The sequence below is a fragment of the Callorhinus ursinus genome, unplaced genomic scaffold (assembly GCF_003265705.2).
Source record: "Callorhinus ursinus isolate GAN/ISIS: 27379988/994484 unplaced genomic scaffold, GSC_fseal_2.0 scaffold10, whole genome shotgun sequence".
Classification (NCBI taxonomy): domain Eukaryota; kingdom Metazoa; phylum Chordata; class Mammalia; order Carnivora; family Otariidae; genus Callorhinus; species Callorhinus ursinus.
Genome location: NW_027397072.1, coordinates 25,511,469 through 25,528,876, shown reverse-complemented (window position 1 = coordinate 25,528,876; position 17,408 = coordinate 25,511,469).

The following is a 17,408-nucleotide window of genomic DNA, read 5'->3' as shown; positions in this document are numbered from 1 at the left end:
CCATTTCTGGCATTTTGGAGGTGAATGAACACACTTCCACCCTTTCTCATCTTTGCTGTTCCCTTTACCTGCCCTACCCCCATTTTCTCAGTGGTGAATATCTCTTCACCCATCTTCAAGGCCTAGCTCGAACACCAATATCTCCATCAAGTCCGACCTAAACCACATCCTTCCCCAACTCAAAATGAATGACTTTCCTTCTCTAGGCTCCTAAAACACTTTCTCCAAAATGCCAGTTTAGCATTTATCTCTTGTACTTTAATTATTTAAGTCTGTGTCTCTTGTTTCACTAGATTTGAACTCTTAGTGGGGAGGGGAATGAATGTCATTCATGTGCAGTTTGAAACATTGAACTGCGCATTGAATAGATAGGTATTCAGTAAATGTATGACCCGAAAGAAGGTGGATTCAAACTTCTGCCTTTGGACGATGTAAGGTCTTGTCCCCAGTTCAGACAGGGGTCCTCCTCCGTACAGCACCTCTTCTGACTGTCTCTCTTGTTCATCTACTATTGTGTTTCACTGAAGCATCAAACCAGTGTCAGAACTGGAAGGGGAAACTGAGGCTCCACCGTTGAAGTGACCTGTCCAAGGCCACACAGTGAAGGTAAGCGCCAAGGCCAGGACCAGATCAGTTCTCTTTTAGGCTAGTATCTTTCCCACTTTGCATCACTTCCAACCAGTTGCCTCCCTGATGGGAGACAAGGCCAAGTGTCAGGGAATGAGAGGAAATCCACAGGCCAAGGGTAAGTAATGTCATGAAGTGTGTGTGTGTGTGTGTGTGTGTGTGTGTGTGTGTGTGTGTGTGGTTTCTTGTCGCCTTTCTAATCCACCCTCAGCCCTCTGTGTGGTTGCACTGGGCTCCGAGAAGTGAGCAGAGAAGTCCCTGATCTTGACAGGAACTGTGAGGAAAGAAATCATCACTCCTGACTCTTCCCAAATCACTCACCTTCTAGAAGATGCCCCAAACTCACCCAACATCAGCTGTGACATGTTGTACTACCCCAAGGTCAGATGTAAGCTCTGAACAAGAAACAAACAGCCGTGTAATGTCACTGTCACCAGGAACCTAGATCCCCAAACAGCACTGAAGATGACGAGCCTGTATCCCATCTCCCTCCATCATCCTGGCAGACAGCAAAATGGCAGCCTCTGACCTCTGCCCTGCCCCCTGTGACCCAGACAGAGAGCAAAGGATAGCTCAAAGGGGTGTCAAGTACCAGCATCCTCCAATATCAAATTAAAAAAAAAAAAAAACCTACATTATCCTCAATAGACATGGTTTTATTGTAATTGCTTGGAATTTGAATAGGATGCCATAACCATCCCCATAAATTGGACTTCTTTAGATTTATTAAGCTATTTATTGAATGGTGGGTAATAAACTTTCAGGATTAACAGCTCTGCAACTGCTCTGAGCCAGTTACATACAGAGTTGCTAAACTCCCATAAAATAATTACGAATCAGTTACCATGCTGACAAACCATAATTGTCAAAAGTTCAATGCAGACTCAGGGCCTTATTTAAAAGTTTGTTCTTGTTTGCAGCTTCGAATCTCGTTTTCCTGGCCCTCCCATTCTCTTCATTTCTCTTTCTCTCCATTCTTCCCAGTCCCTCTGTCTTCTTCCCCTTCCTCTCCCACCATCCCTCCTCCTTTCTTTCATTTATAATAGGTGAAGGTACCTCCTATCGGTGGAATCATGTAGTATTTGCCTTTTTGTGACTAGCATAATGTCTAAGACTCATTCGTATAATATGTGTCAGAATTTCCTCTCTTTGAAAGGGTGAAGAGTATTTCATTTTACATATATAACACATTTTGTATTTTCATTTATGCATTGATAGACAATTGGATTGCTTCCATTTTTTTTTTTACTATTGTGAATAATGCTGCTATAAACAGAGGTATACAAATATCTGTTTGAGGGGCACCTGGGTGGCTCAGTCAGTTAAGCCTCTGCCTTAGGCTTGGGTTGTGATCCCGGGGTCCTGGGATAGAGCCCATGTAGGGCTCCCGGCGCCACGCGGGGCTCCCGGCTCCACGCGGGGCTCCCGGCTCCATGTAGGGCTCCGGGCTCAGTGGGGAGGAATCCTGCTTCGCCCTCTCCCTCTGGCCCTCCCCCCGCTCATGCTCTCTGTTTGCTCTTTTTCTCTCAAACAAATAAATAAAATCTTTAAGAAAACAAAACAAAACAAATATCTGTTTGAGTCCCTGCTTTTAATTCTTTCAGGTATATGCCCAGAATGGAATTATTGGATCATATGGTAATTTTATATTCAATTTTTTGAAAATGCCATACTGTTTTCCATAGTTGCCAAAAATACTTTTTTAAATGCCTTTTCATTAATTTTAAGGATAATATACATTATGAACAACTTATAAAATACAGAAATGACTACAGAAGAAAATAGAAGTTATTCATAATATCACCATTCAGAGATAAGCGGGGTATTTACATTTTGAAATAATTCTGTCTAACCTTTGTTCTCTAACTTTACCCTCATGGCCTTAACCTGATTTGATTTGTGTTTCTCAAACAGAATTTTTAGATAGTGCTATCTATGCAATTATAATATTTTCTTTTACTCCACATTATACTGTGAGCATTTCCCAGTGTTGTTAAATGTTGTGCATGTGTGCATGTGTGTGTGTGTGTGTATGTGAATAGCTTTACAATATTCCATTGTATAAATGTTCCACTATTTATAGGGTATAGCTAAATTAGATCAATCAGTAAAAGCATCTATTAAAATTCTTGTATAAATTTTTTTAGCTTAAGTTCTAATTGACATATAAAATTGTGAAAGTTTAAGATTTACAAAGTGTTGATATGATACCCTTATATGTTGTGAAACAATTACAACTGTAGCATTAGTTAACACTTTCATCAACTCACATAATTATCATTTCATTTTTGTGGTGAGAATATTTAAGATCTACTCTCTTAGCAACTTCCAAGTGTATAATACAGTACTGTTAACTATAATCACCACACTGTATATTAGATCCCTAAAATTTATTGGCTTATAACTTTGTAACTGACACTTTGTACCCTCTGACCAACATTTCCCCATTTCTTCCAGCCTCCAGCCCTTGATAGCCACCACTGTACTCTCTGTTTCTATGAGTTCAGCTTTTTCAGATTCCACATATAAGTGAATATTTGTCTTTCTTTGACTTACTTCATTTTCCTTAATGGCCTCAAGGTCCATTCATTTTTTTAATTGTTTTTTTAATATTTTATTTATTAGAGAGAGAAACAGCATGAGAGGGGAGAGGGTCAGAGGGAGAAGCAGGCTCCCCGCTGAGCTGGGAGCCCGATGTGGGACTCGATCCCAGGACTCCGGGATCATGACCTGAGCCAAAGGCAGTCGCTTAACCAGCTGAGCCACCCAGGCACCCCAAGTTCCATTCATTTTGTCACAAATGGCGGTATTTCCTTCTTTCCCATGGTGGAATAATATTCCCCTGTGTGTGTGTGTGTGTGTGTGTGTGTGTGTGTGTGTGTGTGTCTGTAAGAGATATACACATATATATCACATCTTCTTCATCCATTTATCCATTAATAGGAATTTGGGATGTTGCAATATCCTGGCTATTGTGAATAATGCTGCAATGAACATGGGAATGCAGGTAACTCTTCAGAATCCTGATTTCATTTCTTTTAGATCTATACCCAGAAGTGGGACCTCTGGGTATAGATCTTATCATATGGTAATTCTCTTTATAATTTTCTGAGGAGCCTCCATACTGTTTTCCATAGTGGCTGAACCAATTTACATTCCCATCAACAGTGCACATTTCTCCACATCCTCACCAACACTTACCTCTTGTGTTTTTGATGATAGTCATTCTAACAGGTGTGACAGGATATCCCACTGTGGTTTAGATTTTCTTTCCCTGATGATTGGTGATACAAGACATCTTTTTATGTACCTGTTAGGTGGTTTCTTTAGAAAAGTGTCTATTCAGTACTTCTGCCCCCTTTTAAATTGGATTGTTTAGTTTTTTGCAATTGAGTTATATAAGTTCTTTATATATTTTGGATATTAACCCTTATCAGATATATGATTTGCAAATATTTTTTCCTATTCAGTAGGTTGCCTTTTCATTTTATTGTTTCTTTTGCTGCATAGGAGCTTTTAGTTTGATATAGTTCCATTTATTAATTTTTGCTTTTGTTGTTTGTATTTTTGGTGTCATAGTCACATCCAAAAAAATCGTTGCTAAGTCCAATGTCAAGGATCTGTTTTCTGCTAGGAGTTTTATGGTATCAGTTCTCATGTTTAAGTCTTTAATTCCATTTCAAGTTAGCTTTTGTGAATGGTGTTACCAATTTCATTCTGCATGTGGTTGTTCAATTTTCCCAGCACCATTTATTGAAGAGACTATCCTTTCCCCATTAAACATTTTTGGCTCCCTTGTCAAATATTAGTTGATGATATTTGCATGGTTTTATTTCTGGGCTCTGGGTTCCATTGGTCTGTGTGTCTAATTTTATACCAGGACCATACTGTTTTGATTTCTATAGCTTTGTAGTATGGTTTGAAATCAGGAAGTGTGATGTCTCCAGCTTTGTTCATCTTTCTTAGGATTTCTTTGGGTATTAGGTGTCTTTGTGGTTTCCTACAAATTTTAGGATTATTTTTTCTATTTCTATGAAAAATGCCTTTGGAATTTTGCCAGGGACTGCATCAAATCTATAGATGGTTTTGGATAGTATGAACATTTTAACAATATTAACTTCCAAGTCATAAATATAGGACATCTTTCCATTTATTTGTTTCTTCCCCAGTTTCTTTCATCAAAGTCTTAACAGTTTTAAGTATACGTATCTCATCTCCTTGGTTAAATTTATTCTTAAGTATTTTATTGTTTTTTGATGCTATTGTGTGTGAATGGCATTGGAGTTTTTATTTCCTTTTTAGATATTTTGTTGTTAGTTCAAACTGATTTCTGTATGTTGATTTTGTATCCTGCAACTGTACTGAATTCATTTATTCTAATAGTTTTTGGGTGCAGTCTTTAGGATTTTCTACATGAGATCCAATCCTCTGCAAAGATAATCTTGTATCCCTTCTGGTTGGATGTATTTTCTTTCTTTTTCTTACCTGATTGCTCTGCCTAGGATCTCAGTGCTATGCTGAACAGGAGGGGTGAGAGTGGGCACCCTTGTCTTGTTCCTCACCTTAGATGAAAAGGTTTCAACATTTCACCATTGAGTATGATGTTAGCTGAGGGGTTATCATATATGGCCTTTATTATTTTGAGATATGTTCCTTCTACACTCAATTTATTTGTGAGGAGTTTTTAACATGAAAGGATGTTGTAGTTGTCAAATGCTTTTTCTGCATCTATGGAGATTAACATATGATTTTTATCGTTTATTCTCTTATTGTGGTGTATCACATTTATTGATTTACATATGTTGAGCCATCCTTGTATCCCAGGGATGGATCCTACTTTATCATGAGAGTTGATCCTCTTAATGTGCTGTTAAATTCAGTTTGCTAATATTTTGTTGAGAATTTTCACATATATATTCATGGGGGATATTTGTCTATACTTTTCTTTTTATTTTCTTTCTTTCTTTCTTTTTTTCTTTTTTTGTAGTGTCCTTATCTATCTGACTTTGGTATCAGGGTGATGCTGGCCTTGTGCAATCAGTTTGAAGTGTTCCTTCCCCTTCGGTTTTTTGGAAGAGTTAGAGAAGGACTGGCATTAATCTTTAAATGTTTGGTAGAATTCGCCAGTGAAATAATCTCGTCCTGGGCTTTTCTTTGTTGAGAGGTTTTTAATTACTGCTTAAATCTCCTTAGTCATTATTGGTCTGTACAGATTTTCTATTTCTTCATGGTTCATTCTTTGTAGGTTGTATGCTTCTAGGAATGTATCCATTTCTTCTTATCAAACTTGTGGGTATGTAATTGTTCATAGTAATCGCTTATGATCCTTTGTATTTTTGTGGTATCAGTATAATGTCTCTTCTTTCATTTTTTATTTTATTTATGTGAGCCTCTCCTTTTTGTAGTCTAGCTAAACTTGTGTCAATTTTGCTTATCTTTTTAAGAAATTAACTTTTAGTTTGGTTGATCTTTTCTATCTTTTTCTGGTTTCTATTTCTTTCTTTTATTTTTTTTCCTGCTCTGATCTTTGTTATTTTTTTCCTTCTGCTAACTTTGAGCTTACTTTGTTCTTGTTCTAGTTCTTTGAGGTGTAAAGTTAGGTTGTTTATTTTTTGTTATATTATCTTGATGAATTGACCCATCTATCATTATATAATGACTTTATCTCTTATTATCATTTTTGGCTTAATGTCTATTTTGCCTGATAAAAGTATAACTAGCTACCCCTACTCTCTTTTGATTTCCATTTGAATGGAATATCATTTTCCATCCCCTCACTTTGAGCCTATGTGTGTCCTTAAAGCTAAAGTGAGTCTCTTGTAGACAGCATACAATTTAATCTTTTTGTTGTTTAATCCATTCAGCTGCTCTGTCTTTTCATTGGAGAATTTAATCCATTTACACTTAGAGTAATTATTGATGGATAAGGATTTATTAATGCTATCTTATTGTTTTCTAGCTTTTTATAGTTCCCTTGTTCCTTTCTTCTTCTGTTGCTGCCTTCCTTTATGAGCTGATGATTTTCCATAGTGGTATGCTTTGATTCCCTTGTCTTTACCTTTGGTTGAATATTATGTTTTTGTTTTGCAGTTACCATGAGCTTACATAAAACATCTTATAGACACCACAGTCTAGTTTACATTGATAATGACTTAACCTCAACCCCATTAAAAACACTACATTTTATGTCACAACTTACCTCTTTTTATACCGTGTATCCATTAATAAATTGTTGTAGCTATAGATATTTTTAGTACTCTTGTCCTTTAACCTTTATGCTAGAGTTAAGTGGTAAATACAGCACTGTATTGTATACAGTATTAGGGTAGTCTGAATTTGACTATATACCCACCTTTATCAGTGTGTTTTGTATTTTCATAAGTTTTCATCTTACTGATTAGTGTTCTCTCATTTCAGCTTGAAGAACTCTTTTCGGCATCTCTCATAGCAGGTTTAGTGGTGATGAATTCCATCTTGTTGTTGTTGATGTTGTCATTACTGTTTTGGCAAGTCTTTACTTCTCCTTCATTCCTAAGGATAGAATTTTTTGGTTGGCAGGTTTTTTTTCTCTCAGCACTTTGAATAAAACATCCCACTCTTTCTTAGTCTGTATGGTTCCTAGTAGTGAGAAATCCACTGTAGCCTAATGTGGCTTCCCTTGCAAGTTGCAAGCTTTTTTTTTCTCGTGTTGTTTTAGGATTCTCTCTTTGTCTTTGATTCTTGACGATTTTATTATAAAGTGGCTTAGAGAGGATCTCTTTAAGTTGATTTTGTTTGGTGACCTATGAGCTTCATCAACTTGGATATCCAAATCTCTCCCCAGATTTGGAAAGTTCTCAGCCATCATTTCTTTAAAGAAGATTTCTGCCTCTTCTTCCCTCTCTTCTTTTTTTGGAACTCCAACAGTTTGCATATTGGTTCATTTGAGAGTGTCCTACAGATCACGTAGGCTTGCTTTACTCTTTTTCATTCTTTTTCCTTTGTCTGCCTTGAACTGGATAATTTCAAATTCCTTGTCTTCTATCTCACAGATTCTTTTTTATGCTTGATCCCATTCTTCTGTTGGTGCTCTCTATTGCACTTTCACTTCATTTATTGTATTCTTTTGCTCCAGATTTTCTTTTTTTTTTCTAAGATTTTTATTTATTTATTTGACAGAGGGAGACACAGTGAGAGAGGGAACACAAGCAGGGGAAGTGAGAGAGGGAGAAGCAGGCTTCCTGCTGAGCAGGGAGCCCGATGTGGGGCTCAATCCCAGGACCCTGGGATCATGACCTCAGCCAAAGGCACACACTTAACGACTGAGCCACCCGGGTGCCCCTGTTTGGTCCTCTTCTGCGATTTCCATCTCTTTGTTAAATTTCTCATTTTGTTGTTTATTGTTTTCCTGATATTGTTGAGTTGTCTTTCTGTGTTTTCTTGTAGCTTAAAATAGCTCTTTTGAGTTCTTTATCAGGTAAATCACAAATCTCTATGTCTTGGGTTTGGTTATGGGACTATTATTTTGATCTTTTTGTGGTATCATGTATCCTTGAGTTTTCATGTTCCTTGAGATTTTGCATTGCTACCTTCACATTTGAAGTAGCTTTCACTTCTTCCAGTCTTCACTAATTGCAGTGTCCAATACATTCAAACCCGTTCGTTCGTTCTTTCTTTCTTTCTTTCTTTCTTTCTTTCTTTCTTTCTTTCTTTCTTTCTTTCTTTTACTTTCTTCCTTCCTTCCTTCATTTCTCTCTTTCTTTTTTCTTTCTCTCTCTCTCCCTCCCTCCCTCACTCCCACCTTCCCTCCCTCCCTCCCACACTCCTTCCCTTCCTCCTTCCCTCCCTTCCTCTCTCCTTCCCTTTCCTTCCTTCCTTCCTTCTTTCCTTCCTTCCTTCCTTCCTTCCTTCCTTCCTTCCTTCCTTCCTTCCTTCCCTTTTCTCCAGTAGTGTCCTGGTGCTTCTCTTCTGGAAACCTGGACTTCCACAAAGACTGTCTTGTCAGTGGATGGTTTTCTAAGACAGTGTTCACCAGGTTTGCAGGGGTTCCCAGACAGCAGCTAAGAGGGACTGGAACCATTTCATGGGCCACTGAAGGTACCACAGCCAGGACCAAGATCTTTATTCATATTACCTAATGCACAGCTGGGCAAGACTCCTCCTAGTTTTTTTGGTGCATGGTGCTGGATCCCATAGCTCCCACAAGGCCATCTTTGTCCCTGGATAGATGCTGAATTATTTTTGTTTGGAGGGGGGACAAAAATGAGGGACGTCTTCTTCCACCATGGTGTAAAACAAAGTTCTCTTTCACAGCCTCTCCACTTAAGGGATTATACACATATGGACAACCCCAAACACCTGGGATCATCACAAAGAAGATTAAGAGTTAAAAGGGATTACCTGCGTGTTAATCAGTGCTGTATCTTAACTATCTGCATATTTGTCTCCCAAAGACCCAACTAGATTAAAAAACACATTTTTGAAGTGCAGAAATTGAACATTGCACATTGGAAAATCTGCAAGATTCCAACCTGCGTCCAAATTTAGTCCAGCAAAATCTTAGCATATCTTATAAAATAAATAAAATGAGATAAAGCCAAATATAATAAAATAAAAAAGAAATGATTAAAAATTAAAAAGTATAGTTTCTCTCCAAAAAGTTTAAATCAATAGATCACAACTCTTTGAGTTGTCATGCTTACACTCAGTTCCTCACTCCTTTTTTTTTTAACAGAAAAATCCTTGATATGAAAACTTTGAGAATTTTCATTCTCACATAAAATTTTGAAACCAAGAGAAATTCCTTTCATCTTATAGTCCATAGCCAATTTTATCCCAGTATCAACCAGGAAAAAAAGCTCACCTTTGAATTATACAGGTCCCTGAGGGGTCAAGATGAAACTGTTTGAAGGTCCTGCTGTGATCAATCTGGTTAATTGAGGTGGAATTTTTTACCTAAATGGTGAACTAGCCTCAAAAACAAATACATCTTTAGTGTTTATATAAGTATTTCTCAGAAATAAGGTGCTTTCGTGATATTGTTTGCATAGTAAGTTTAATCTTGTGACAGATTTTCTCTCTTGATAGTGAATTTCTTGAGAAAGGGCATTTTATTATAATTCTTTGTATGGACTTGTAGCTTGGAAAACAAACCCTGTATTTATTAGCTAGAGAGGAGGAAGTGGAGAACAAGGTAGAGAAGGGAAGATCCAGATTATAGTATTTGATGACATATCCCAGTGGCAAAATGCTCCTGGAGGGGAAGGGTTGGCATAGGTCATGAACTCCTGGGAGGTCAGAACTGGAATGAGCTTCTGGATCCCGGAGTCCAGGGTTTCTCAGATATCTTCCCTTCAGGTCCTTCTGAGGTGTTTCAGGGGCCTCACATCTAGGCTGGGGCACAAGGGCTGAAACTTATTTGGAAGCCCAAATACATAAACATAAATTCAACAGTTCCATGAGAACAGCTTGTGTGTGTTTGTGTGTGTGTGTGTGTGTGTGTGTGTGTGTGTGTGTGAAAATTGACTACTCTGTGTAGCTCATACAAGTAAAATCATATTGTATTTGTCGTTTTGTGACTGGCTTATTTCACTTAGCATAATGTCTAAAAGGTTCATCTGCGTTGTAGCATATGTCAGAATTTCCTTCCTTTCTAAGACTAAAGAATATTATGTTGTGTGTATATACCACGTTTTCAAGATCCATTCATTCATCATTGGACATCTGGGTTACTTCCTTCTTTGGCTCCTGTGGATAATGCTGCTGTGAACAAATATCCATCTGAGTCCCTGGTTTCACTTCTTTTGGATCTACACCCAGAAGTAAAATCCCTAGATCATGTGATAATTTTGTATTTAATTTTTTGAGGAATGGCTTTCTACAGTGTTTTCTGTACTGTTTTCTATGATGGCTGCACCATTTTCCGTTCCCACCAGCAGTGTATAAGCCTTCTGATTTTTCCAAATCCTTGCCAATACATGGTATGTTCCTTTTTTATATATGATATCCACTGGAATGCGTGTGAAGTGGTATCTCGTTGTGGTTTTGATTTGCATTTCCCTGAAGACTGATGATGCTGAGTATTTTTTCTTGTGCTTATTAGCCATTAATATGTCTTCTTTGAAGAAATAGCTATTCAAGTCTTTTGCCTACTTTTTAAACAGAGCAACTCATTTTTTTAAAAGATTATTAATTTTTATTTATTTGGGCCTCCAATTAAAATTTGAAGAAACAGTTCCACTGATTTTTTTAAAGAAAAAAATATATTCAGAATGACTAATCTATTCCATCTTCCCTTGCACAGGCCAGGGCTCTTCAGGTGGGTTCAGATGTCAACTTTCAGAGTTTTGCTTTGCCTTACATACAGATGTGTGCCTTACACACTTCTGTAAAGACCATCTCTCCAAATAAGGTCACATTCTGACGTACTGGGGGTTAGGACTCCTACGTATGTTATTCTGGGGCAGATAATTCAACTCACAACACATTCCAACAGCCTACAGTTGCAGAATGTTGGTCTTGATTCAGACAGAGGTCACTCCAGGCTCATTATTAACCTCTCTGGGGCTCAACTTCTCCTTGTAATGGGTAAGACAAGGTGATCTTAAGACCCTCCTCCAGCTCTAAAATCTCTCCTTCCCTTCATCAACACCTACCCACTTCCCATGTGCCCGGCTCTCTGCTAAGGATTCTCTCAATAATAGGTTAAACATTTGAAAAACACTTGAAACCAGTGAAATGACGTCTATCCCCAAAGGTCCCAAGGCTCACAATGTTGCCAGGTGAACTGAGGAGACCACTGGCCTTGAAGCCTCAACCCAGCCTGTCTCAAAGATATCATCAAAGGCTCTTGGTCTGGATATGAGGAAGAATTCAAAAACAGACACGGCACGGTGGGTGAGCAGTACAAGCCGGAAAGTTTATTAACTCGAAAGTACACTTTGAGATGTGAGAGTGGGTGAGTGGGGAGGGGAGAGAGAGAGAGCGGGGGAGGGGGGTGGATATTCCTCACTGGGGTTCAGGTTTCTATATGGTTTCTATAAAAATATTGACAGTTGTTAACAAGAGGGTGAAATATTCTTTTCTTGTGGTGGGGATTTCTTGAAAGCAGGATTTCATGCTTTTTCTTCCTTATTTGGTCAGGGGATTCCTGTCATGGCACCCACGATCTTGGGCCTGTCTGGTTTGATCTGGTTTCTTGTGGCCTTGTTTTTGAGGGCTGCCAGGACAGGCCTCTAACTTCCCCAATAGTTGGTCATGTCTTCCTCTTTGCTGGCCTCCAGGTACCCCAGCAGTGGGCCATCAGAGGGAGGGTATATTTTGAGGACAGATGGGACTTACCAGGACCCATCCAAGCCCAGTTCCCATCATCTTGGGACTCCACATGCCCCTCAGTGCTACATCCAGCTTCCCATCTCTTCACACAACTGGAGTACCAGCCTTCTCACCTCAGCGCTGATACTTGCGCCACAGCGGCCCCCTCAGTCTCACGAGGAGAGCTACTCATGCAGAACTACAAATATTGTCCTTGGTGACAAAATTATCCAGTGAAGGCGGGGAAATGCACCCACACGGCAGGCAGCCTGCAGCTGACAACAAGTCTCCCCCAAAACACCCAGCAGCCAAGCTCCCAAGTGCTTATTAGCACCAGTGTCTGCTTTGCTAACATCTCCTCACACAGACATCTTTAGCCCCGGGGAAAGGAGATGGACACAAGGCTTTGCAAACCCCCTACAGGCCCATCGTGATCTGTTGGAAAAGCTGGTGGGAAATATTGGCATATGCCTTCCCCCTGGTGGGAACGCATGATCCATTTTCTTTTTCCTTTTCTTTCTCCACCCACTGCTCCTCATGGAAAAAACTGAAACTATAGAAACATGTAAAGAAGGCGTGAATATAATCAGCCATAGTCTTACCATACAGAGGCAGTTATTATGACATCTTGACATTTTTGCTTCCAGAATTTTCCTGAGCCATTGTAAAACAATTGAAATCATATTGAATATATTATTTTGAGTTCCATTTTTTATTCATTTGATAGTCTCACAACATTTTGCTAACATTGGTTATTAGTCAACTTCATAATGAATTATCATTTGGGAGACTGGCAACCCCACTGATGGGGCAGAAATTCAGTGTGAGTCAGTTCTTTGGCCCCACTGGTAGTTGCCTTTCATGTTGACTTTAAGATTTCTTCAGACCCAGGGGAGCCAGGCCACCAATTAAAGAAAAACTGGGCGAGGCACTTGTGGTACTCCAGGGAGAGAAGCGGGGGTCTGAGAATTGAGCAAGTCTGGGTCCAAATATGGGGCAACCATCCCCCCAGGAACAGCACCAGTGTTTTCTCAGTATCTTAGCTACCAGGACAAGCAGCATGAACTGGGGACAAGTCTTGTCCTAAGTGTCCTATGGGGTCAAAGATGGCGAGAGACAGCTCAAGTGGGCAAGGCCCAGCTCGCACAAACTCCATTGTCCCAGACACTGCCCACCCATTGCATTTAGTGCTTAGTGACTCTGCAAGGTACTTATTGGTCAGCCCCATTGCAAAGACAATTTAATGGAGGCCTAGAGATTTTAATGACTTGCCTAAGTTAAATAAGGGGCCAAGCTGGGATTCTAATCCAAGTCCAGATTTTTACACTACAACCATGTTGCTTCTGGAGGACACTGAGAAGCCTCCCTTGCTCAAGTAAACTAATAAGATATTCATTTCTACTGAAAATCTTCTCTCAGGAAATAAAGACCCCAAGTATGGTTGGTATAGTGGATGAAGTAGTGTGACAGGTAGATCCTGGCTCAGGACTGGGACATGAAGTCTCCCTACTTGACTGAGAACCACCTGTTGGCACACTGACAGCTGGTGGGTCTGCCAAGTAGGGAGACTCCAGGCATTGCCCTGAATTGTCCTTGACTGAAGAGTCACCTCATCCAAGGGTACAGTGCCTCCCCAAATACAGCCTGCATTCAGTTACTGGGCCATGTGGGGGATATAAAAGACTTGCCCTCATGCCTCAGAGTGGAACAATTCTGAAGGTCCATCCGGAGTCTAGACCAGCCGTGGAGGTCTGCTGAGACCTTTGTTGCAACAGCCTCCATCCGGGTCCTTCTGCCTAGCACCTCCCTCTTCCTTCATTGCCCTACAGGCACTGAGCCCAACAACACTCCCCAGTAAAGCTTTTGCACATAAATCTCCTCTCAGAGTCTGTTTCTCAGGGAACCTGCCCTAAGACCTTAGACCATTAATCTTTTGCATGCTATGAATGAAGGGGGTACAGAAATACACATTTTCCTTCCATAACTCCTGAAAACTAGCATACTCCCTTAGTACCATACTGAGGGAAGAGGGTTTGCTCGGCAAGAGAGGGCTGGTGTAGGGGGATGGAGCACTCAGAAATAGCAGGCTGGGTGGGGTGGCAGAGTTGGGGTCTTTTGGCAGCCAGAGGGGGTGGTGCGTGCACTGAGCAATTAGAAATGCCCCCACCCATGAGGGAGACAGGAGAGAGGGACCCAGAGGTAAGAAAAAGATTAAACCCATGGTTCTCAATCCAGGCTGCACATTACAATTGCTCAAGGATCTTTTTAAATATATTATTGCCAGGAGCACCCTTACTCAACCCCAAGTGTCCGACTTGATTGATCTGGAGGAGGGTATTTTTTAAAAATTCTGATGCACAGCCAGGATTGAGAATCATCTGGGGAACAGAGGTGGGCAGAGGTGGCCTCTAAAATCTGCTCTACAAGTTTACTCTGACCACCGGCAGAAGGGCCCTGACTTACCACTAGGATTCCCTGCGGGGCCCCCGGCATGCTCACAGAAGGCAGCCATACCTCCTGACCCTGTGAAGGCCCGACGACCTTCTGACAGCACCAACATCCTAGCAGGGCTCATGAGTGGATGTCGGGAGGGGGTTGCCTTTTCTAAGCAGTGGGCCAGCAGAACCAGGGCTACTACAGAGATCCATCCTCCTCAAAGCCGTCTCCTGGGATACCTGTTAACCTGTGGATTCTCACACCCCACCCCAGACCTCCTAAATGGAAATCTCTCCATTTCCTAACAACCCCCTCCCCCAGTGAATCCTATGGATCTAAATTTGAGAACTGCTGCTGAGAGTTCACCGCCCAAGTTTTCTCTCGTACACCAGTTCACAGTGTGAATGTTTCGTTTTCGATGCAAGAAAGGAGGCCTCCCAACTCCTTCCTAGCGCGCACTTGCGTAGGAGTCAGTTCATGTTCCCCAGTGAGCAGATCGGCTTGCTAATGAGTATCCGAGTATCTGAGCAGAGCAGGAGAATCCTCTTCAGCAGATTCTTTCTGGTTAGTTTTTTTCCTTTTAGCAGCTATGGTAAACATCACTACATTGCTTGTGAATTGTCCCAAATATATTTTTTTTTGCATTGTGCAATTGAATTGACAGTTTTGCATAATAAAAGGTTAACATGATGAGCAAACAAGAAATGAATAAAGCTTGATTGTTCAGACGCAAAATTTGCAACAGAGCACACTGTACTTATCCTCATGCTCGGTCCGTTGTCCGGTGATTGTCCTCTCAAGATGTAAGTATGGCTCTAGGATGGATAAAAGTAGATATTAATAGGCTTGTACACAGCCTCCCAGTAGCATTGCCTTATCGAGGAGGCACAATCATTTCTTTGACCCCCCCCCATCTTGGCTTTCTGTAATCATAACTGGTCTATCTCTATTCCTCATCCACAGTAGTACTTGGCAGTTTAAGCTTCCTCATTTCATTACTTTGTGATGGCGCCAGCAACCATATTAATGAAATTATTTTATCTTTCATAGATAGTGTGTCAGTGGGCAGTTAGCAGCCCCATCAAGGACCCCACGAGGATCCTCGGCGGCTTCAGGCCCCAGGGTCTCCCCCTTTCTCCCTTCTCTAAGGCCCCTGCCTAATTTCCTCTTCCTTCTGGGGATTCATTTATCTTCCCTGTTGTAGTATTTTTATCACATCCAAGACTGGCTTGGATGGAGACAGTCTCTTCGGGATATCCCCTTCTTTAGGTCCCCCCAACTGAGCTTAATTAGTTTTCTTGTTCATTATGCTGGGGGACAGATGGAGAAGCCCAGAAATCCACAGGAAGAAGCTATCCTGGTTTAAACAGACTCTCCAAGAACGTTTTCTGGAGGGCTCTCCCATCGAGGGGGACAGGGGGTCTCTTTTCAAGGCAACTGACTCAAAACTAAGAGCCCGATTTAGATCCGGTGGACTCTCAGTCCCTGCAAGAAGCTGCTTGTCGATCCTTGGTTCTGGGCACACACCATCTTCCTCCTCAAGGTCTGCTCACCCCAGAGATTGGTCAGAGACTTTCCTGGGCAAGTGGGATATTCCCCCACCCGTTTACCAAATGCCCTTTCCCTGTCTTCAAGCCATCTGCACCAACCTTGCACACTTACTATTTGCACTTGTCCCCACTCCACCCCATTTTTTTTCCTTTCAGGAAGAAGGATGGGTTTTCCGCAGGGCCCCAGCTTAGCTAAAGAATAAGCAATATGGCTTATGCCAATCCTCCCTCGCCCACCCACATATGTTGGCTTGCCTAAGCCTTCTTTGCCTCAAATTCCTGAGAACTTATTTACCGGAGATGCAATCAAAGAAGCAAGCAGAAATGACCAATCTCCCTTCCCCTCGCCACGTGTCGTCCCAGGAAAGTCCTGGTCTGTGCGTCCTCCTCAGGCTGCAGTGACAGTGACCACCCTTGAACTGTGCTTTCCCAGCCCCAGGTGTCCATCCAAGGAGCTCACCCCAAGGGATGCTGGAATGTTGAAAGGGGCAGAGCAAGCGCCCAGCAACCCTGCCCTGACGCAGATGCACGTCTCCCAGGGTGTTGCCCTCCTGCTCCTTCAGCACAAGCAGGACTTGGGTCTCTCCAGGCCCTCTCCAGCACGTCAGCAGGCAGGGAAGGGGGTCGTTTTTTCCAGCGCGCCCGTGACTAAGGATTCTCCATCGGTAGCGGAGCCCGGTTCTCCTTGGCCAAATGCTTCTGTCTTTTTTAGTTTGGCAACATGCGGGAACACCAGAAACAAACGTATCGCGCCAGTCTCTGTTGGTTTCTTCGGGCAATACTTAGAGTGTTCAGACTGACTTGCTATTAAAACAGAACTTGAAGAAACACATGAAAATGACTTTCTTTTCCCTCTCTGGACCTTCTCTTTGTCCGTGTTGGCTTTCCCTTTCTGGCCTGGGTTATCACCTTGGTCCTTCTCATGTGTGTTCCCGGTTTGCAGCTGAGAAGTCCCAGCTCTCTTCTTACCTGGCTCTGCTAAACTTCCACCAGCCACGGACTAGGTCTGGTTTTACGAACTCATAGCCACCACGTACTGACTGGTTCCTGGGTACCAGATTTAGCATGAAGCCGTTGAGCTGCCTTTGCTTTTTATTCACTTTCATGATGGCTGCTGAGGTAAATTCTATTATCATCACCATTTGGAGGTTGAGGAAATAGGCTTGGAGTTAAGTAGCTTGTCCAAAATTCCACAGTTAAGTAAGTGGTGGGGCCCAGACACTATGATTTGGAAACTTGAGTGTGTATAATGTTATCTTGAAGATAATGCTGGATCTGTCACCTATTGCTCTGAGACTAAGAACGTGACTGGGGCACTTCATAATCCACCCAGAACACAGTCCATAGCCCAGCAAACTCGAGGTAGGTGAGCCTCCGGCCACTGTATACTTTTTGGCACTAGCAAAAATCAACTCATAGGACACCTGGGTGGCTTAGTCGGTTAAGCGACTGCCTTCGGCTCAGGTCATCATCCTGGAGTCCCGCGATCAAGTCCCGAGTCAG